The sequence below is a fragment of the Engystomops pustulosus genome, chromosome 7 (assembly GCF_040894005.1).
Source record: "Engystomops pustulosus chromosome 7, aEngPut4.maternal, whole genome shotgun sequence".
Taxonomy (NCBI): domain Eukaryota; kingdom Metazoa; phylum Chordata; class Amphibia; order Anura; family Leptodactylidae; genus Engystomops; species Engystomops pustulosus.
The window spans coordinates 15,633,733-15,657,623 of NC_092417.1; the positions used below are offsets into that span (position 1 = coordinate 15,633,733).

The 23,891-nt window shown below is 43.2% G+C and overlaps 1 protein-coding gene across 1 annotated transcript in view; it reads left to right on the top strand.

Annotated features, from left to right (window-relative positions):
• The first annotated feature begins 16,237 nt into the window (after positions 1 to 16,237).
• BCAN (brevican) overlaps positions 16,238 to 23,891 on the top strand; it is a 110,258-nt gene continuing 102,604 nt past the window's right edge. The window contains exon 1 of the mRNA XM_072114909.1: positions 16,238 to 16,314. The gene's annotated coding sequence lies outside the window, so the exon portion shown is untranslated. The remainder of the gene's footprint in view (positions 16,315 to 23,891) is intronic.

Genomic DNA, 23,891 nt, shown 5'->3' on the forward strand with positions numbered 1-23,891 from the left:
ATATATCATTATATACAGGAGATCCCCAGGTTATACCGGCTGTACATATATCATTATATACAGGAGATCCCCAGGATATACCAGCTGTACATATATCATTATATACAGAAGATCCCCAGGTTATACCAGCTGTACATATATCATTATATACAGGAGATCCCCAGGTTATACCGGCTGTACATATATCGTTATATACAGGAGATCCCCAGGTTATACCAGCTGTACATATATCATTATATACAGGAGATCCCCAGGTTATACCGGCTGTACATATATCATTATATGCAGGAGATCCCCAGGTTGTACCAGCTGTACATATATCATTATATATAGGAGATCCCCAGGTTATACCGGCTGTACATATATCATTATATACTCGAGATCCCCAGTTTATACCGGCTGTACATATATCATTATATACAGGGGATCCCCAGGTTATACCGGCTGTACATATATCATTATATACAGGAGATCCCCAGGTTATACCGGCTGTACATAAATCATTATATACAGGGGATCCCCAGGTTATACCGGCTGTACAAATATCATTATATATAGGAGATGCCCGGGTTATACCGGCTGTACATATATCATTATATACAGGAGATCCCCAGGTTATACTGGCTGTATATATATCATTATATACAGGAGATCCCCAGGTTATACCGGCTGTACATATATCATTATATATAGGAGATGCCCGGGTTATACCGGCTGTACATATATCATTATATACAGGAGATCCCCAGGTTATACCGGCTGTATATATATCATTATATACAGGAGATCCCCAGGTTATACCGGCTGTACATATATCATTATATATAGGAGATGCCCGGGTTATACCGGCTGTACATATATCATTATATACAGGAGATCCCCAGGTTATACCGGCTGTACATATATCATTATATACAGGAGATCCCCAGGTTATACCGGCTGTACATATATCATTATATACAGGAGATCCCCAGGTTATACCAGCTGTACATATATCATTATATACAGGAGATCCCCAGGTTATACCAGCTGTACATATATCATTATATACAGGAGATCCCCAGGTTATACCGGCTGTACATATATCATTATATACAGGAGATCCCCAGGTTATACCAGCTGTACATATATCATTATATACAGGAGATCCCCAGGTTATACCAGCTGTACATATATCATTATATACAGGAGATCCCCAGGTTATACCGGCTGTACATATATCATTATATACAGGAGATCCCCAGGTTATACCAGCTGTACATATATCATTATATACAGGAGATCCCCAGGTTATACCGGCTGTACATATATCATTATATACAGGAGATCCCCAGGTTATACCGGCTGTACTTATATCATTATATACAGGAGATCCCTAGGTTATACCAGCTGTACATATATCATTATATACAGGAGATCCCCAGGTTATACCGGCTGTACATATATCATTATATACCGGAGATCCCCAGGTTATACCGGCTGTACATATATCATTATATACAGGAGATCCCCAGGTTATACCGGCTGTACATATATCATTATATACAGGAGATCCCCAGGTTAAACCGGCTGTACATATATCATTATATACAGGAGATCCCCAGGATATACCGGCTGTACATATATCATTATATACAGAAGATCCCCAGGTTATACCGGCTGTACATATATCATTGTATACAGGAGATCCCCAGGTTATACCGGCTGTACATATATCATTATATACAGGAGATCTCCAGGTTATACCAGCTGTACATATATCATTATATACAGGAGATCCCCAGGTTATACCGGCTGTACATATATCATTATATACAGGAGATCCCCAGGTTATACCAGCTGTACATATATCATTATATACAGGAGATCCCCAGGTTATACCGGCTGTACATATATCATTATATACAGGAGATCCCCAGGTTATACCGGCTGTACATATATCATTATATACAGGAGATCCCCAGGTTATACCAGCTGTACATATATCATTATATACAGGAGATCCCCAGGTTATACCAGCTGTACATATATCATTATATACAGGAGATCCCCAGGTTATACCAGCTGTACATATATCATTATATACAGGAGATCCCCAGGTTATACCGGCTGTACATATATCATTATATACAGGAGATCCCCAGGTTATACCGGCTGTACATATATCATTATATACAGGAGATCCCCAGGTTATACCGGCTGTACATATATCATTATATACAGGAGATCCCCAGGTTATACCGGCTGTACATATATCATTATATACAGGAGATCCCCAGGTTATACAGGCTGTACATATATCATTATATACAGGAGATCCCCAGGTTATACCGGCTGTACATATATCATTATATACAGGAGATCCCTAGGTTATACCGCCTGTACATATATCATTATATACAGGAGATCCCCAGGTTATACCGGCTGTACATATATCATTATATACAGGAGATCCCCAGGTTATACAGGCTGTACATATATCATTATATACAGGAGATCCCCAGGTTATACCGGCTGTACATATATCATTATATACAGGAGATCTCCAGGTTATACCAGCTGTACATATATCATTATATACAGGAGATCCCCAGGTTATACCGGCTGTACATATATCATTATATACAGGAGATCCCCAGGTTATACCGGCTGTACATATATCATTATATACAGGAGATCCCCAGGTTATACCGGCTGTACATATATCATTATATACAGGAGATCCCCAGGTTATACCGGCTGTACATATATCATTATATACAGGAGATCCACAGGTTATACCAGCTGTACATATATCATTATATACAGGAGATCCCCAGGTTATACCGGCTGTACATGTATCATTATATACAGGAGATCCCCAGGTTATACCGGCTGTACATACATCATTATAAACAGGAGATCCACAGGTTATACCGGCTGTACATATATCATTATATACAGGAGATCCCCAGGTTATACCGGCTGTACATATATCATTATATACAGGAGATCCCCAGGTTATACCGGCTGTACATACATCATTATAAACAGGAGATCCACAGGTTATACACGCTGTACATATATCATTATATACAGGAGATCCCCAGGTTATACCAGCTGTACATATATCATTATATACAGGAGATCCCCAGGTTATACCGGCTGTACATATATCATTATATACAGGAGATCCCCAGGTTATACCGGCTGTACATACATCATTATAAACAGGAGATCCACAGGTTATACACGCTGTACATATATCATTATATACAGGAGATACCCAGGTTATTCCGGCTGTACATATATCATTATATACAGGAGATCCCCAGGTTATACCGGCTGTACATATATCATTATATACAGGAGATCCCCAGGTTATTCTGGCTGTACATATATCATTATATACAGGAGATACCCAGGTTATTCCGGCTGTACATATATCATTATATACAGGAGATCCCCAGGTTATACCGGCTGTACATATATCATTATATACAGGAGATCCCCAGGTTATTCTGGCTGTACATATATCATTATATACAGGAGATCCCCAGGTTATACCGGCTGTACATATATCATTATATACAGGAGATCCCCAGGTTATTCTGGCTGTACATATATCATTATATACAGGAGATCCCTAGGTTATACCGGCTGTACATATATCATTATATACAGGAGATCCCCAGGTTATACCGGCTGTACATACATCATTATAAACAGGAGATCCACAGGTTATACACGCTGTACATATATCATTATATACAGGAGATCCCCAGGTTATACCAGCTGTACATATATCATTATATACAGGAGATCCCCAGGTTATACCGGCTGTACATATATCATTATATACAGGAGATCCCCAGGTTATACCGCCTGTACATATATCATTATATACAGGAGATCCCCAGGTTATACCGGCTGTACATATATCATTATATACAGGAGATCCCCAGGTTATACCGGCTGTACATATATCATTATATACAGGAGATCCCCAGGTTATACCAGCTGTACATATATCATTATATACAGGAGATCCCCAGGTTATACCGGCTTTACATATATCATTATATACAGGAGATACCCAGGTTATTCCGGCTGTACATATATCATTATATACAGGAGATCCCCAGGTTATACCGCCTGTACATATATCATTATATACAGGAGATCCCCAGGTTATACCGGCTGTACATATATCATTATATACAGGAGATCCCCAGGTTATACTGGCTGTACATATATCATTATATACAGGAGATCCCCAGGTTATACCGGCTGTACATATATCATTATATACAGGAGATCCCCAGGTTATACCGTCTGTACATATATCATTATATACAGGAGATCCCCAGGTTATACCAGCTGTACATATATCATTATATACAGGAGATCCCCAGGTTATACCAGCTGTACATATATCATTATATACAGGAGATCCCCAGGTTATACCGGCTGTACATATATCATTATATACAGGAGATCCCCAGGTTATACCGGCTGTACATATATCATTATATACAGGAGATCCCCAGGTTATACCGGCTGTACATATATCATTATATACAGGAGATCCCCAGGTTATACCGGCTGTACATATATCATTATATACAGGAGATCCCCAGGTTATACCGGCTGTACATATATCATTATATACAGGAGATCCCCAGGTTATACCGTCTGTACATATATCATTATATACAGGAGATCCCCAGGTTATACCAGCTGTACATATATCATTATATACAGGAGATCCCCAGGTTATACCGGCTGTACATATATCATTATATACAGGAGATCCCCAGGTTATACCGGCTGTACATATATCATTATATACAGGAGATCCCCAGGTTATACCGGCTGTACATATATCATTATATACAGGAGATCCCCAGGTTATACCGGCTGTACATATATCATTATATACAGGAGATCCCCAGGTTATACCGTCTGTACATATATCATTATATACAGGAGATCCCCAGGTTATACCAGCTGTACATATATCATTATATACAGGAGATCCCCAGGTTATACCAGCTGTACATATATCATTATATACAGGAGATCCCCAGGTTATACCAGCTGTACATATATCATTATATACAGGAGATCCCCAGGTTATACCGGCTGTGCATATATCATTATATACAGGAGATACCCAGGTTATTCCGGCTGTACATATATCATTATATACAGGAGATCCCCAGGTTATACCGCCTGTACATATATCATTATATACAGGAGATCCCCAGGTTATACCGGCTGTACATATATCATTATATACAGGAGATCCCCAGGTTATACCGGCTGTACATATATCATTATATACAGGAGATCCCCAGGTTATACCAGCTGTACATATATCATTATATACAGGAGATCCCCAGGTTATACCAGCTGTACATATATCATTATATACAGGAGATCCCCAGGTTATACCAGCTGTACATATATCATTATATACAGGAGATCCCCAGGTTATACCGGCTGTACATATATCATTATATACAGGAGATCCCCAGGTTATACCGGCTGTACATATATCATTATATACAGGAGATCCCCAGGTTATACCTGCTGTACATATATCATTATATACAGGAGATCCCCAGGTTATACCGGCTGTACATATATCATTATATACAGGAGATCCCCAGGTTATACCTGCTGTACATATATCATTATATACAGGAGATCCCCAGGTTATACCAGCTGTACATATATCATTATATACAGGAGATCCCCAGATTATACCAGCTGTACATATATCATTATATACAGGAGATCCCCAGGTTATACCGGCTATACATATATCATTATATACAGGAGATCTCCAGGTTATACCGGCTGTACATATATCATTATATACAGGAGATCTCCAGGTTATACCAGCTGTACATATATCATTATATACAGGAGATCCCCAGGTTATACCGGCTGTACATATATCATTATATACAGGGGATCCCCAGGTTATACCAGCTGTACATATATCATTATATACAGGAGATCCCCAGGTTATACCAGCTGTACATATATCATTATATACAGGAGATCCCCAGGTTATACCAGCTGTACATATATCATTATATACAGGGGATCCCCAGGTTATACCAGCTGTACATATATCATTATATACAGGAGATCCCCAGGTTATACCGGCTGTACATATATCATTATATACAGGAGATCCCCAGGTTATACCAGCTGTACATATATCATTATATACAGGAGATCCCCAGGTTATACCAGCTTTACATATATCATTATATACATCAGATCCCAGGTTATACCGGCTGTACATATATCATTATATACAGGAGATCCCCAGGTTATACCGGCTGTACATATATCATTATATACAGGAGATCCCCAGGTTATACCAGCTGTACATATATCATTATATACAGGAGATCCCCAGGTTATACCGGCTGTACATATATCATTATATACAGGAGATCCCCAGGTTATACCGGCTGTACATATATCATTATATACAGGAGATCCCCAGGTTATACCAGCAGTACATATATCATTATATACAAGAGATCCCCAGGTTATACCGGCTGTACATATATCATTATATACAGGAGATCCCCAGATTATACCGGCTGTACATATATGATTATATACAGGAGATCCCCAGGTTATACCGGCTGTACATATACCATTATATACAGGAGATCCCCAGGTTATACCAGCTGTACATAAATCATTATATACAGGAGATCCCCAGGTTATACCAGCTGTACATATATCATTATATACAGGAGATCCCCAGGTTATACCGGCTGTACATATATCATTATATACAGGAGATCCCCAGGTTATACCAGCTGTACATATATCATTATATACAGGAGATCCCCAGGTTATACCAGCTGTACATATATCATTATATACAGGAGATCCCCAGGTTATACCGGCTGTACATATATCATTATATACAGGGAGATCCCCAGGTTATACCAGAATGCTCCATATGACTATATATCAGTATATACAGTGAATTAGAGACGGAAGGAGCAGCCCCTGGTATGATGTTATCTGGTAGTATTTGGTGTGGTACTGCTGGGTTGTCCTTGATGGACAGAGCACTTATTTGGTACATGGATCACCTCAACACATGACAGATATGTGACTCCGCTACCTGATGGACGTGACATACAATTTCCTTGAAGGCGTCTATAATAAGCAACATGGCATTATGTGTAGAGGTGGCCCCCGCCCTACGCTGTCAGCCAGTGATATACCTCCGCCACCCCCCAACAACCTCTACTGTATGTTCTCAAGGACACTGAATATATGAAGAGAAGACCCAGTGTACATATATATGGAGAGGGGCCACCACCTCAACACATGTTAATGCCTTCAGACCATGGGCCCTGTGATTTGGAATATTATGTCCCATCTGTGACTGGCAGAGTTATGGGGTAACCGGGGTGTGCGTCACATTGCCCTCAAATCTGGAGGACAACCTGCTGTAGTCAAGCCATAATTAGTGTCAGTCTAAGGAAGAGTCTCCAAGAACCTGATACCATTTTCTCCTCACCAGTGGCCAGAGCTCTTGTCACGATAGGACCGACCATTCATTAAAGGGGTTCTTTATAAAGACAATTCCCATGAACACCACGGTAGAACTGCACTGCTGTTTTAACAATAATCATCAAACTGGTGGTGTCTCAGTGGTCAGCCCTTTTGTATCTCCTTACCCTGTTATCTCAGTGGTAGGTCTTTTTGTATCTCCTATCCCCATTGTCTCAGTGATAGGCCCTTTTGTGTCTCCTTCCCCATTGTCTCAGTGATAGGCCCTTTTGTATCTCCATCCCCCGTTGTCTCAGTGGTAGGCCCTTTTGTATCTCCTTCCCCATTGTCTCAGTGATAGGCCCTTTTGTATCTCCATCCCCCGTTGTCTCAGTGGTAGGCCCTTTTGTATCTCCTCCCCAGTTGTCTCAGTGATAGGCCCTTTTGTGTCTCCTTCCCCATTGTCTCAGTGATAGGCCCTTTTGTATCTCCATCCCCCGTTGTCTCAGTGGTAGGCCCTTTTGTATCTCCTTCCCCATTGTCTCAGTGATAGGCCCTTTTGTATCTCCATCCCCCGTTGTCTCAGTGGTAGGCCCTTTTGTATCTCCTCCCCAGTTGTCTCAGTGGTAGGCCCTTTTGTATCTCCTTCCCCATTGTCTCAGTGATAGGCCCTTTTGTATCTCCATCCCCCGTTGTCTCAGTGGTAGGCCCTTTTGTATCTCCTCCCCAGTTGTCTCAGTGGTAGGCCATTTTGTATCTCCTCCCCAGTTGTCTCAGTGGTAGGCCATTTTGTATCTCCTCCCCAGTTGTCTCAGTGGTCAGCCCTTTTGTATCTGCTTCCCCCGTTGTCTCAGTGGTAGGTCCTTTTGTATCTCCTTCCCCAGTTGTCTCAGTGGTCAGCCCTTTGTTTCTCCTTCCCCAGTTGTCTCAGTGGTAGGCCCTTTTGTATCTCCTTACTCCGTTGTCTCAGTGGTAGTCCCTTTTGTATCTCCTTCCCCAGTTGTCTCAGTGGTAGGCCCTTTTGTTTCTCCTTCCCCAGTTGTCTCAGTGGTAGGCCCTTTGTATCTCCTTCCCTAGTTGTCTCAGTGGTAGGCCCTTTTGTATCTGCTTTCCCCGTTGTCTCAGTTGTAGGCCCTTTGTATCTCCTTCCCCAGTTGTCTCAGTGGTAGGTCCTTTTGTATCTCCTTCCCCAGTTGTCTCAGTGGTCAGCCCTTTTGTATCTCCTTACCCTGTTGTCTCAGTGGTAGGTCTTTTTGTATCTCCTTCCCCCATTGTCTCAGTGATAGTCCCTTTTGTATCTGCTTCCCCCGTTGTCTCAGTGGTAGGCCCTTTTGTATCTCCTCCCCAGTTGTCTCAGTGGTAGGTCCTTTTGTATCTCCTTCCCCAGTTATCTCAGTGGTAGGTCCTTTTGTATCTCCTTCCCCAGTTGTCTCAGTGGTCAGCCCTTTTGTATCTCCTTACCCTGTTGTCTCAGTGGTAGGTCTTTTTGTATCTCCTTCCCCCATTGTCTCAGTGATAGGCCCTTTTGTATCTGCTTCCCCCGTTGTCTCAGTGGTAGGCCCTTTGTATCTCCTTCCCTAGTTGTCTCAGTGGTAGGCCCTTTTGTATCTGCTTTCCCCGTTGTCTCAGTTGTAGGCCCTTTGTATCTCCTTCCCCAGTTGTCTCAGTGGTAGGTCCTTTTGTATCTCCTTACCCTGTTGTCTCAGTGGTAGGTCTTTTTGTATCTCCTTCCCCCATTGTCTCAGTGATAGGCCCTTTTGTATCTGCTTCCCCCGTTGTCTCAGTGGTAGTCCCTTTTGTATCTCCTTCCCCAGTTGTCTCAGTGGTAGGCCCTTTTGTTTCTCCTTCCCCAGTTGTCTCAGTGGTAGGCCCTTTGTATCTCCTTCCCTAGTTGTCTCAGTGGTAGGCCCTTTTGTATCTCCTCCCCAGTTGTCTCAGTGGTAGGCCCTTTTGTATCTGCTTTCCCTGTTGTCTCAGTTGTAGGCCCTTTGTATCTCCTTCCCCCGTTGTCTCAGTGGTAGTCCCTTTTGTATCTCCTTCCCCAGTTGTCTCAGTGGTAGGTCCTTTTGTATCTCCTTCCCCAGTTGTCTCAGTGGTCAGCCCTTTTGTATCTCCTTACCCTGTTGTCTCAGTGGTAGGTCTTTTTGTATCTCCTTCCCCATTGTCTCAGTGATAGGCCCTTTTGTATCTGCTTCCCAGTTGTCTCAGTGGTAGGTCCTTTTGTGTCTCCTTCCCCAGTTGTCTCAGTGGTAGGTCCTTTTGTATCTCCTTCCCCAGTTGTCTCAGTGATCAGCCCTTTTGTATCTCCTTACCCTGTTGTCTCAGTGGTAGGTCTTTTTGTATCTCCTTCCCCATTGTCTCAGTGATAGGCCCTTTTGTATCTGCTTCCCCCGTTGTCTCAGTGGTAGGCCCTTTTGTTTCTCCTTCCCCAGTTGTCTCAGTGGTAGGCCCTTTGTATCTCCTTCCCTAGTTGTCTCAGTGGTAGGCCCTTTTGTATCTCCTCCCCAGTTGTCTCAGTGGTAGGCCCTTTTGTATCTCCTCCCCAGTTGTCTCAGTGGTAGAGATATTTTATATCTCCTTCCTCAGTTGTCTCAGTCTAGGCACTTTTGTATCTCCTTACCCCGTTGTCTCGGTGGTAGGCCCTTTTGTACCTCCTCACCTGTTGTCTCAGTGGTCAGCCCTTTTGTATCTCTTTCCCCAGTTGTCCCAGTGGTAGACCCTTTTTTATCTCCTTACCCCGTTGTCTTAGCGGTAGGCCATTTTATATGTTTTTTCCCCAGTTGTCTCATCGGTAGGCCCTTTTATTTCTCACTCCCCATTGGTCTCAGTGGTAGGCCCTTTTGTATCTGCTTCCCCACTTGTCTCAAAGGCAGTTCTGGTCGTAACTCTTTTTCCAGTTGTCCAAATGGTTGTTCTAGTCATATTCCCTGCCCCTCCCACAGTTGGGCACATGGTTGTCTTGATAGTCTCTCCTGATCATATCTCCTACCCCAGTTTCCCCAGTGAATGAATGAAACTGATTGGACTTAATTAGGAAAGGTTCAAACCTGTCTCTATAAGACCTTACAGTTCACAGTGCATGTCAGAGCATATGGGAATCATGAGGTCTAAGAAACTGCCAAAGGAGCTCAGAGAGAGAATTGTCGTAGGGAAAAGATCTGGCCAAGGTTACAGCACCCAAGGTTCCTGAAAGCACAGAAGGGAGAAAGTTCCACAAAGTCAACTATCACTGCAGCACACCACTTTATGGAGTCTGCCCCTCCTCAGTTCAAGACATATGAAAGCCGCATACACTGTGCTAAACACATAAAGGATTCTAGACTATAAGAAATAAGATTCTCTGCTCTGATGGGATGAAGATTAATCTTTTTGGAGTTAATTCTAAGCAGTGGAGAAAACTAGATGGTGCTAATGACCAGCCAAATACAATCCCAGCAGTGACACATGGTGGTGGCAGCATCAGGCTATGGGAGGGGGACAGGATCACTGGTTGTAATGAAGGAAAGATGCGGATAATAGATGCGGTACATAGATATCCTGGATAAGAACCTCTTCCAGATGCTCTGGACCTCAGACTGGGCCTAAGATTCCCTTTCCAACAAGACAATGACCCTAAGCACATCTCTGTGACCATCCAACCTAAGGGAACTGGAGAGGATCTGCAAAGAAGAACATAGGATCCCCAAATCCAGGGGTGAGAAACCTCTCAAGAAGAATCCTGGCTACACTTGCTCAAAGATGCTTCTACAGCAAAGGGGCTGAATACTTATGACCATCTTTGTCAAGATGGGGGCAGAGTGTACATTAATGAGCATTGGATGCAATGAAACAAAGAGCGTAAATGGGTCTGAATACTTTCTGTACCCACTGTATCTCCTTCCCCAGTTATTGTTGTGGTAGTCCTGATCGAATATCCTTTCCCAGTTATCCCAGTGTTAGTCCCAATGGTATCTCCTTCCCCAATTGTCCCAATAGTAATCAAAGTCATATTTTCCTTCCTATTTGTCCAAGTGGTGGTTTTCTTTACATCTCCTTCTACATTTGTCCTACCCCAGTAGTAGTTATGGTTGTAAGACCACCCTCGGGTATTGTAGTGGTAGTTCTGTTAATATCGTCTTCCTCAGTTTTCCCGCTGGTAGTTCTTGGAGAATCTCCTTCCCAATTTGTAGTCCTAGTTATAGTGTTATAGATAAATACATTTCCAACTCTTTTGTTGAGTCATTTGGTTCTTTTGTCTCTTCCCGTGTGCTTCTACATCTTCTAAAACAACCCTAGCTCTTACATTCCTCATTAGCCCCAAATCGCATAGAGAAGGGGCTGGGGACTGTAGGGGATTTCTGGTGATGGTGCAGAATGTGGCTAAAAAGGCGATTGGCCCCTTCTTTAGGCGGTTCCAAAAAGGGGCTGGATTGGGCGGGCTTATTGGGGCCCGCCCCGTGGTTTTAAAAGCATTGGGGGCACGTGGAGGGGCCTCTTTCCTTCTTTCCTCAGGACCGAGCGGTGTGAAGTCGCCCACCCACCCTTGCCCTCAGGTTAATTTTCGTTTACAGGTGGTTTTCCGGTTTCTGGCTGTTCTTTCTGTTTTCCTTTCAGATGTCACAGCATTGACGGATTTTCACATGCCCGATGGCGAGATGAAGGTGCCCACATGATGTCTGAAGCCATTCGGGTGAAAGGTTTTTGCTCAAGAAGAAGCGAAGGGCCCGGATGGGCATGAATTTTGTTCCAACTATTTTGCATTTTTTCTATTGGTTATTTAATTAATTCATTGTTTCTCTAAAAATAAATGCTGTGCCCCCCCCCCCCCCTTCCCACAATAAGAAACATGGTGTGGTGTCCATTGATGGCTGGTTTAATTTTGGAGGATTTAAAATTTTTGGGTCAAGAGCCTGAATATTTTGGGCTAAGTTTACAAGTCCCTATAGTCCCTCAACCACATCTGCTAACCACCAAGCCTCCATCCAAGAACTTCACACCCTCATGCAAAAACCTCTGCCTCACCACCAAGTCTTCCATAGATATCCAATTAAAAAACCTTCTAGAGATGGTTTAAAGTCCTACTGTTGGGATCACTTTGCAGTCAAACGTCAAAAAATTTGAAGTACCTGCACTTGACATGGTGTAACCTTCTTTGCCGCACAAGAATTGGTCAACCACTGGCACCTGATGCGTCAGTGATTTTTTGGTAAAGGACCACAATCAATCTGGACCATTGGGCATCAAACGAAAAAGGCCGAAACTCTTCACAAAGTATGTGCGTTGCTAAATAGCAGTCTACCTGTGCGTGCTACCTGGTGACAGAAAAAGTCCAGCACACAATGTGCTACCCTCCAGAGGTACACTCAACCTCTGCCCCACCATGCCAACTCAGGACAAGCTATTGGTGTTGAATCTCCTGTGCAGGCCTAGTATCTTTCAATGGAGGGTCTGGGCTTGGGTCTGTATAACGGGCTGGGATAAAGTAAGTTTATCAAAAGGTGGTGGGGCCCAAGTTCTTGGGAGATGGGGATGTGGGTGTGCAGTAAAATGGAATAGATCATTATCTACACTGACTTTTGGAGGTAGGGCCCTCATAACACCCTCATGGAGTCTATATCTGTGTAAGCAGTCACATGTTAGTAGCTGATAGGGGCGATTTTAAACGGGTATTCCTCCCGCAAAGACAAGTTTCTTATATGTACTCAGGATAACAAAATAACACATCCTCTAATTCTCTATTATTAACTAAAATACAGCATTTCACAGAATTAAGTCCAACCTGTCTCTATCAGTCCTGGTGTACACAACTTCATTTGCCCCTAGACATGACCCTGTAACTTCTGACTTTAGGGTCAGGTGGCCGGCATCTTGGATTTCTGTGTGACAGCCGTGCTTGCTGAGTTTCTGTGTCTTTATGCTCTGAGCCTGTAGCCCCGCCCCCTGCACGGAGCTCACACTGACACAGACACTCATCACTTCCTGCCAGCACATCCTGACCAGAGAGAGAAGCTGCAAGCTCCAAACAGATAAGTGATCCGGGGGAAGAGGGAGGCAGGCACATATCTGTGAGAACACAGATAATGCAGGGCTAAAAGTGTAACAGTGTAAAAGTCTCTGTGTAATAGTCATCTCATGCATCTCAGATCTGTCTCATCTCTTTCTATGTATCAGTGTGTTAGTACAATGACAGAAGCCAAATGAAAGTGTATATACACCTGTACCCTGATAGTCTAACCACATTATCACCCCACAGAACTAGATGGATCATAATGTGGCTGCTTAGAGAGTTCCTGCCTACACCCTGGGATTTTGCACTGAGCAGCCTAGGGAGTGATAGGAGCTAAAACAGCAATAAAACTGAGTAACATTGTTAAGTAAGGGGTTAAAATTATCTTTATTGTGTTAACATCACTAGGGGATTGAGATGTGAGGATTTTCTTTCGTGGTAAAACCTCTTTAAAGGGTTCATAGCAGGTAACAGTCCCACTGCTGGGTGGTTGCCCTCCTATGGGCCCCTCCAAGTCTCCCTTTATCCATGCTCTACATATTGTTCTTACAGACACAGCTAGCCTTGTTGTCTCAACTTGCATTGATGTGCCATCCTTCTGAACGTTGTACTAATATCTGACACATAGAAAGAGAGATGAGACAGATCAGATGAGATCCATGAGATGCATATTACACACAGTCAGCCTGCTATATATGTGCTCTCACACTATGTAATCGCCTGCGTCTACCTCCCCCTACCACTGTATAACTTATCTGCCTGTAGCTTGCAGCTTTTCTCTCCTCACAATGTGCTGTTTGCTGGCAGGAAGGCAATGAGTGTCTGTGAGCTCCATCCTGGACTGCAGGTGGCGGGGCTAAAGTGCAGAAAGCAGAGGGACACAGCCGTCACACAGAAATCCAAGATGGCTTCCCCGACCCTAAGTCAGAAGTTACAGGGTAGTGTCTAGGGGCAACTGAAATTGTGGACAGCAGCTCTGATAGAGACAGGTTGGAATTATATCTTTGAAAGTTGCACCAAAAAAAAGTGGTGCCCTCTGTGAGTGCCTTGCAGGGGGCACCATATTCATGAAGAGTGGGCACCACAAATCCTGAATCTGGTGCCCCCTGCACTATACACAGGCTACTGCACATAATACAGGCTGCACTGTTTTGATAAATGTGCCCCTGTATGTATACAGGTAATTGTAGGTAAGTATATATTATATTTTTGTTGATGTCATGTATTTTTGGTATATATATATATTTGTGTATGTAGAGGTATATATGTAAGTATGGAGAGGTGAAGGCACTGTATGTAGATGTAGATATGTATGGAAATGTAAAAGTACAATATATAAGTATATATGTGTGTATGCAGTGCGATATATATGTATTAGTATATGTATGTTGTTTGTCCTCTCTGGTCCGGGGTCTCGAGGCTGGCGCTGTGCCCGCTCTTTGTGGCAGCGCTGGGCTGTTTACCGTCACTATAATTGCCTCTGCAGATGTTCGCAGCTTGGTTGTCACCTTTTACACCCGCGATGTCTGACGATTGTGACTGTGGAAAAAGAATATAAAGCCTCACTGAACGCGTCCAATGCCGCCCTCCAGTCCCCGGCACCTCATCTGTACAGCGCCTCGAAGAAGGCAGCGTCCTGGCACCACCACCTTCCCCACTCCACACCTCGACGGGCGCGAGAGGCTGGCACACAATGCCAGGCCCAGATCACCATGTCCTGCAGCTAATATAATAAGGACATTGTTCTGATGTATAGGGCTGAGGAGCAAAACAAGTAGTAATGGAAGATTCACAGGTAGCGGGGGGTAGGAAAATAATAACCCCCCAGGATTCCAATGTTATGAAACAAATCACCTTAAAGAGGAAAAACAAGAGGCCATTTACTGGACATTACAACGCGGAAAACTGATTTTGACTAAGTTATCCTAGTGCTGAGATACAGTCCATACAAGTTATAGGCCCAAAGCCTGAGCTGTAGTACTGAGAGATTCTGCTGTGGTGTTGTCATGGAGACCATGGGAGAAATCACATCACTTCTATAGCAATGTCCTAATAGCAAGGTGTAGATTTTGATGAAAAAGATGATTTAGATCTCCAGAAAAACTCAGTGATAACACCACATGGAACAGACATTCAGTAGTGCAGCCTCAGGCATTGCGCCCAAAAAATGCCGGGATTTTAAGTTTTTTTGGGTGCATAATTGTTGCGGATCATTTATAATGAGTTTGCACCAGAAAGAACAGATTTTTCCGACTATCCCGACAACTCTGTGTTTTTTTGGGCGCAAGTGGGCGTGGCCTAACTTTTCCACATTATCCGTCACATTTATGTGTATTTTGTCTGCATTTTTAGGCGCAAATTTAGGCGCACGATAGACCAGGAAAAAAATGGTCAGAGAGCAAAATGAACGCAACGCATTAATTTTAACATATCACCTCAAATTATTATATCTTGGCCTGGAAATAATATTTTGCAAATCCGTTTTCATATTGCTATTGTACACTAGATTACCTATATTCTGTCCTGTTATTTAGTTCATCTTTAAGGTAGTTCATCTTTTATTTAAGATAATTGGTAAAACCTGTCAAAAACGGATGCATTATTAAAAAACGCATGCTTAAAAATGCCTCATGTGGCATCACCCTCAGGCTTTGAGCCTATAACTACAAATGACCATATGGCCTAGAAGTGAGATATTACAACGCTGTTTTCACATTTTTAGCCTTCATCTTAGGATCCAAGTACGTTCATACTATACGTGGCACAAAATCATCAATGGGATCTTAAAGGCGCCTGCAGGGTGTCAGGTAAGTGATCCTGAGCACAGGTATGTCACCTTTAATAAATATACAAAATACAAAAATACTAAAGCCGCTCCTTCCCGAATCTGTCCAGCACAAACCCCCTGATATATGGCTGCACCCCGCAGGCCGCCAGCTACTCTGCTGCTATAAGGAGAGATCTTCCTTATAAGGAGACATAAAGTCATATGACGCCATTAATGATTTTTCCTTTCCAAACACCTATCAGCGCTTATCACATCAGCGCAGCCCTGGCGGGATTAACCCTTCCTACTTTCACTGCTTCCACCTTGGCTCGTCTCCGACACTGGGAGACGCGTGTTATGTCTGGAGGATTAGCTGCCTTAAAGGGGATGGTCACACGAAATTATAAAGTGTGCAAAAGGTGGCACAAAAGTCTTCAGGGCTTGATATCATTTGCATAAAAGTGGGTGGGGACTGTATCACTCATGATCGGATTAGATACACATCTCAGCAGACAGTATAACACATGAGAGGATTAGATACACAGCTCATCAGACAGTATCACACATGACAGGATTAGATACACAGCTCAGTAGACAGTATTACACATGAAAGGATTAGATACACAGCTCAGCAGACAGTATCACACATGAAAGGATTAGATACACAGCTCAGCAAACAGTATCACATGTGACAGGATTAGATACACAGCTCAGCAGACAGTATCACACAGGATAGGATTAGATACACAGCTCAGCGACAGTATCACACATGATAGGATTAGACACACAGTTATGGAGACTGTACCGCACATGCTAAGATTAGATACTTAGCTCAGAAGACAGTATCACACAGGAAAGGATTAGATACACAGCTCAGCAGTCAGTATCACACATGATAGGATTAGATACACAGTTATGGAGACTGTATCGCACATGCTAAGATTAGATACTTAGCTCAGCAGACAGTATCACCTAATATGGGATTAGATACACAGCTCAGCAGTCAGTATCACGCATTGAAGGATTAGATAAACAGTTATGGAGACTGTATCGCACATGCTGAGATTAGATACTTGGCTCAGCCGACAGTATGACACAAAATGGGATTAGATACACAGCTCAGCAGATTGTATCGCAAATTGTAGGATTAGGTACACAGCTCAGCAGACAGTATCACACATGATAGGATTAGATACACAGTTTAGCAGACAGTATCACACATGATAGGATTAAATACACAGCTCAGCAGAAAGTATCACACATGATATGATTAGATACACAGCTCAGCAGTCAGTATCACACATGATATGATTAGATACACAGCTCAGCGGACAGTATCATACAGGATAGGATTAGATACACAGCTCAGCAGACAGTATCCCACATGGTAGGATTAGATACACAGCTCAGCAGACAGTATCACACAGGATAGGATTAGATACACAGCTCAGCGGACAGTATCACACAGGATAGGATTAGATACACAGCTCAGGAGACTGTATCATGCAGGATAGGATTAGATACACAGCTCAGCAGACTGTATCGCACATGATTGGATTAGATACACAGCTCAGCAGACTGTATCACACAGGAGAGGATTAGATACACAGCTCAGCACACAGTATCACACAGGATAGGATTAGATACACAGCTCAGCAGGCAGTATCACACAGGATAGGATTAGATACACAGCTCAGCAGACAGTATCACGCATAATGAGCTTTTATTTATTGCTTCTCCAGAGAGTATCACACGTGATAAGCTTAGATACAGCGTACATTAGATATTAGATACTGTGTCCTCTATGATAATATTTGATAATATAACATGATGGGGGTTGTAGTATTGTGCACTGCCTCAGCAGATGATTCCTGCTGCTCTGCAGAGCATCTCACCCTCTGGGTCTGCAGAGCAGCGCAGCGTCTTGGTATCAGCAGGAATTTGGAGCGGGTCCAGACAATTAGGAGCTTTGTTTCCTTTGGGCAGTGGCGCAGGCAGGGAGTAGATACTGGGGGATTGTCTGTATAAAACCGCATCCCCCCTCCGCCCGCTGCTACCCCCCAACACCAAGGAGATGACTTCAGAGCAATGACCTCACCACAATCCGAAAATCCTTGTAAGGGAACAATAGAAAATACCCAAAGAGCTAAAAATACCGGAGCCCAGCATTGTGCTGAGTAACTTCTGATAATATTGTGGATTGTGCTCTAGTCACTGCCAAAGCAGCCGCAAGATTCTTCCAGGAACACACAAGAGGTTTATCTCCAGACAGCCATAATACACAATGTTTGGATTTATAACGGCAGCTTTGGATGTGACTAGAGCAGAAGACAAGAAGATGTGAGAATGAGTGATTCCTGTTCTCCTCCTCCGGTCCTGATAGAGCAGCTGCGCAGTCAGGACGCGGACGATATTGATCTGCGTGAAGAAGAATCAATTGTCTGCGCGGTGACGGCGCCACATGTCATGTCACGAGGGGCTGCGGATACATGATCCGCCCGAGAGTGCCCCCTTATTAACATTCCCTCCGAGCCGCTGTGTGATACAGTCATTAGATACACCCCCCCCCCCCCCCAGGTACAGAGGAAAGATCAGAGGGGCCCACAGCTGTCACCATACACATAGTACTACTACCCCCATCATAGCATACTCTCATCTACAGCAACTGTGGTTCTAACCCCATCATGTGTGATACTGCCTGCTGAGCTGTGTATCTAATCTTACCCTGTGTGATACTGACTGCTGAGCTGTGTATCTAATCCTGTCCTGTGTGATACTGTCTGCTGAGCTGTGTATCTAATCCTACCCTGTGTGATACTGTCTGCTGAGCTGTGTATCTAATCCCATCCTGTGTGATACTGTCTGCTCAGCTGTGTATCTAATCCTATCCTGTGTGATACTGTCTGCTGAGCTGTGTATCTAATCCCATCCTGTGTGATACTGTCTGCTGAGCTGTGTATCTAATCCTATCCTGTGTGATACAGTCTGTTGAGCTGTGTATCTAATCCTATCCTGTGTGATACAGTCTGCTGAGCTGTGTATCTAATCCTATCCTGTGTGATACTGTCTGCTGAGCTGTGTATCTAATCCTATCCTGTGTGATACAGTCTGCTGAGCTGTGTATCTAATCCTATCCTGTGTGATACTGTCTGCTGAGCTGTGTATCTAATCCCATCCTGTGTGATACTGACTGCTAAGCTGTGTATCTAATCCCATCCTGTGTGATACTGACTGCTGAGCTGTGTATCTAATCCTATCATGTGTGATACTGTCTGCTGAGCTGTGTATCTAATCCTATCCTGTGTGATACTGTCTGCTGAGCTGTGTATCTAATCCTATCATGTGTGCTACTGTCTGCTGAGCTGTGTATCTAATCCTATCCTGTGTGATACAGTCTGCTGAGCTGTGTATCTAATCCTATCCTGTGTGATACTGTGTGCTGAGCTGTGTATCTAATCCTATCATGTGTGATACTGTGTGCTGAGCTTTGTATCTAATCCTATCATGTGTGATACTGTGTGCTGAGCTTTGTATCTAATCCTATCCTGTGTGATACTGTCTGCTGAGCTGTGTATCTAATCCTCTCCTGTGTGATACAGTCTGCTGAGCTGTGTATCTAATCCTATCATGTGTGATACTGCCTGCTGAGCTGTGTATCTAATCCTATCATGTGTGATACTGTCTGCTGAGCTGTGTATCTAATCCTATCCTGTGTGATACTGTCTGCTGAGCTGTGTATCTAATCCTATCCTGTGTGATACTATCTGCTGAGCTGTGTATCTAATCCAATCATGTGTGATACTGTGTGCTGAGCTGTGTATCTAATCCTATCATGTGTGATACTGTCTGCTGAGCTTTGTATCTAATCCTATCCTGTGTGATACTGTCTGCTGAGCTGTGTATCTAATCCTATCCTGTGTGATACAGTCTGCTGAGCTGTGTATCTAATCCTATCATGTGTGATACTGCCTGCTGAGCTGTGTATCTAATCCTATCATGTGTGATACTGCCTGCTGAGCTGTGTATCTAATCCTATCATGTGTGATACTATCTGCTGAGCTGTGTATCTAATCCTATCCTGTGTGATGCTGTCTGCTGAGCTGTGTATCTAATCCTATCTTGTGTGATACTGCCTGCTGAGCTGTGTATCTAATCCTATCATGTGTGATACTGTCTGCTGAGCTTTGTATCTAATCCTATCTTGTGTGATACTGTCTGCTGAGCTGTGTATCTAATCCTGTCCTGTGTAATACAGCCTGCTGAGCTGTGTATCTAATCCTATCCTGTGTGATACTATCTGCTGAGCTGTGTATCTAATCCTATCATGTGTGATACTATCTGCTGAGCTGTGTATCTAATCCTATCCTGTGTGATGCTGTCTGCTGAGCTGTGTATCTAATCCTATCTTGTGTGATACTGCCTGCTGAGCTGTGTATCTAATCCTATCATGTGTGATACTGTCTGCTGAGCTTTGTATCTAATCCTATCTTGTGTGATACTGTCTGCTGAGCTGTGTATCTAATCCTATCCTGTGTGATACTATCTGCTGAGCTGTGTATCTAATCCTATCATGTGTGATACTGTGTGCTGAGCTGTGTATCTAATCCTATCCTGTGTGATGCTGTCTGCTGAGCTGTGTATCTAATCCTGTCCTGTGTGATGCTGTCTGCTGAGCTGTGTATCTAATCCTGTCATGTGTGATACTGTCTGCTGAGCTGTGTATCTAATCCTCTCCTGTGTGATACTGACTGCTGAGCTGTGTATCTAATCCTATCATCTGTGATACTGTCTGCTGGGCTGTGTATCTAATTCTACCATGTGTGATACAGTCTTCTGAGCTGTGTATCTAATCCTACCCTGTGTGATACTGTCTTCTGACCTGTGTATCTAATCTTATCATGTGTGATACAGTCTGCTGAGCTATGTATCTAATCCTATCCTGTGTGGTACTGTCTGCTGAGCTGTGTATCTATTCCTATCATGTGTGATACTGTCTGCTGAGCTGTGTATCTAATCCTATCATGTGTGATACAGTCTGCTGAGCTGTGTATCTAATCCTATCATGTGTGATACTGTCTGCTGAGCTGTGTATCTAATCCTATCCTGTGTGATACAGTCTGCTGAGCTGTGTATCCAATACTATCCTGTGTGATACTGTCTGCTGAGCTGTGTATCCAATACTATCCTGTGTGATACTATCCGCTGAGCTGTGTATCTAATCCTATCCTGTGTGATACAGTCTGCTGAGCTGTGTATCTAATCCTATCCTGTGTGATACTGTCTGCTGAGCTGTGTATCTAATCCTATCCTGTGTGATACTCTCAGCTGAGATGTGTATCTAATCCTATCATGTGTGATACTGACTGCTGAGCTGTGTATCTAATGCGATCATGTGTGATACTGTCTGCTGAGCTGTGTATCTAATCCTATCCTGTGTGATACTGTCTGCTGAGCTGTGTATCTAATCCTATCCTGTGTGATACTGTCTGCTGAGCTGTGTATCTAATCCTATCCTGTGTGATACAGTCTGCTGATCTGTGTATCTAATCCTATCATGTGTGATACTGTCTGCTGAGCTGTGTATCTAATCCCATCCTGTGTGATACTGACTGCTAAGCTGTGTATCTAATCCCATCCTGTGTGATACTGACTGCTGAGCTGTGTATCTAATCCTATCCTGTGTGATACTGTCTGCTGAGCTGTGTATCTAATCCTATCATGTGTGATACTGTCTGCTGAGCTGTGTATCTAATCCTATCCTGTGTGATACTGTCTGCTGAGCTGTGTATCTAATCCTATCATGTGTGCTACTGTCTGCTGAGCTGTGTATCTAATCCTATCCTGTGTGATACAGTCTGCTGAGCTGTGTATCTAATCCTATCCTGTGTGATGCTGTCTGCTGAGCTGTGTATCTAATCCTATCTTGTGTGATACTGCCTGCTGAGCTGTGTATCTAATCCTATCATGTGTGATACTGTCTGCTGAGCTTTGTATCTAATCCTATCTTGTGTGATACTGTCTGCTGAGCTGTGTATCTAATCCTATCCTGTGTGATACTATCTGCTGAGCTGTGTATCTAATCCTATCATGTGTGATACTGTGTGCTGAGCTGTGTATCTAATCCTATCCTGTGTGATGCTGTCTGCTGAGCTGTGTATCTAATCCTGTCCTGTGTGATGCTGTCTGCTGAGCTGTGTATCTAATCCTGTCATGTGTGATACTGTCTGCTGAGCTGTGTATCTAATCCTCTCCTGTGTGATACTGACTGCTGAGCTGTGTATCTAATCCTATCATCTGTGATACTGTCTGCTGGGCTGTGTATCTAATTCTACCATGTGTGATACAGTCTTCTGAGCTGTGTATCTAATCCTACCCTGTGTGATACTGTCTTCTGACCTGTGTATCTAATCTTATCATGTGTGATACAGTCTGCTGAGCTATGTATCTAATCCTATCCTGTGTGGTACTGTCTGCTGAGCTGTGTATCTATTCCTATCATGTGTGATACTGTCTGCTGAGCTGTGTATCTAATCCTATCATGTGTGATACAGTCTGCTGAGCTGTGTATCTAATCCTATCATGTGTGATACTGTCTGCTGAGCTGTGTATCTAATCCTATCCTGTGTGATACAGTCTGCTGAGCTGTGTATCCAATACTATCCTGTGTGATACTGTCTGCTGAGCTGTGTATCCAATACTATCCTGTGTGATACTATCCGCTGAGCTGTGTATCTAATCCTATCCTGTGTGATACAGTCTGCTGAGCTGTGTATCTAATCCTATCCTGTGTGATACTGTCTGCTGAGCTGTGTATCTAATCCTATCCTGTGTGATACTCTCAGCTGAGATGTGTATCTAATCCTATCATGTGTGATACTGACTGCTGAGCTGTGTATCTAATGCGATCATGTGTGATACTGTCTGCTGAGCTGTGTATCTAATCCTATCCTGTGTGATACTGTCTGCTGAGCTGTGTATCTAATCCTATCCTGTGTGATACTGTCTGCTGAGCTGTGTATCTAATCCTATCCTGTGTGATACAGTCTGCTGATCTGTGTATCTAATCCTATCATGTGTGATACTGTCTGCTGAGCTGTGTATCTAATCCCATCCTGTGTGATACTGACTGCTAAGCTGTGTATCTAATCCCATCCTGTGTGATACTGACTGCTGAGCTGTGTATCTAATCCTATCCTGTGTGATACTGTCTGCTGAGCTGTGTATCTAATCCTATCATGTGTGATACTGTCTGCTGAGCTGTGTATCTAATCCTATCCTGTGTGATACTGTCTGCTGAGCTGTGTATCTAATCCTATCATGTGTGCTACTGTCTGCTGAGCTGTGTATCTAATCCTATCCTGTGTGATACAGTCTGCTGAGCTGTGTATCTAATCCTATCCTGTGTGATACTGTGTGCTGAGCTGTGTATCTAATCCTATCATGTGTGATACTGTGTGCTGAGCTGTGTATCTAATCCTATCATGTGTGATACTGTGTGCTGAGCTGTGTATCTAATCCTATCATGTGTGATACTGTGTGCTGAGCTGTGTATCTAATCCTATCCTGTGTGATACTGTCTGCTGAGCTGTGTATCTAATCCTGTCCTGTGTAATACAG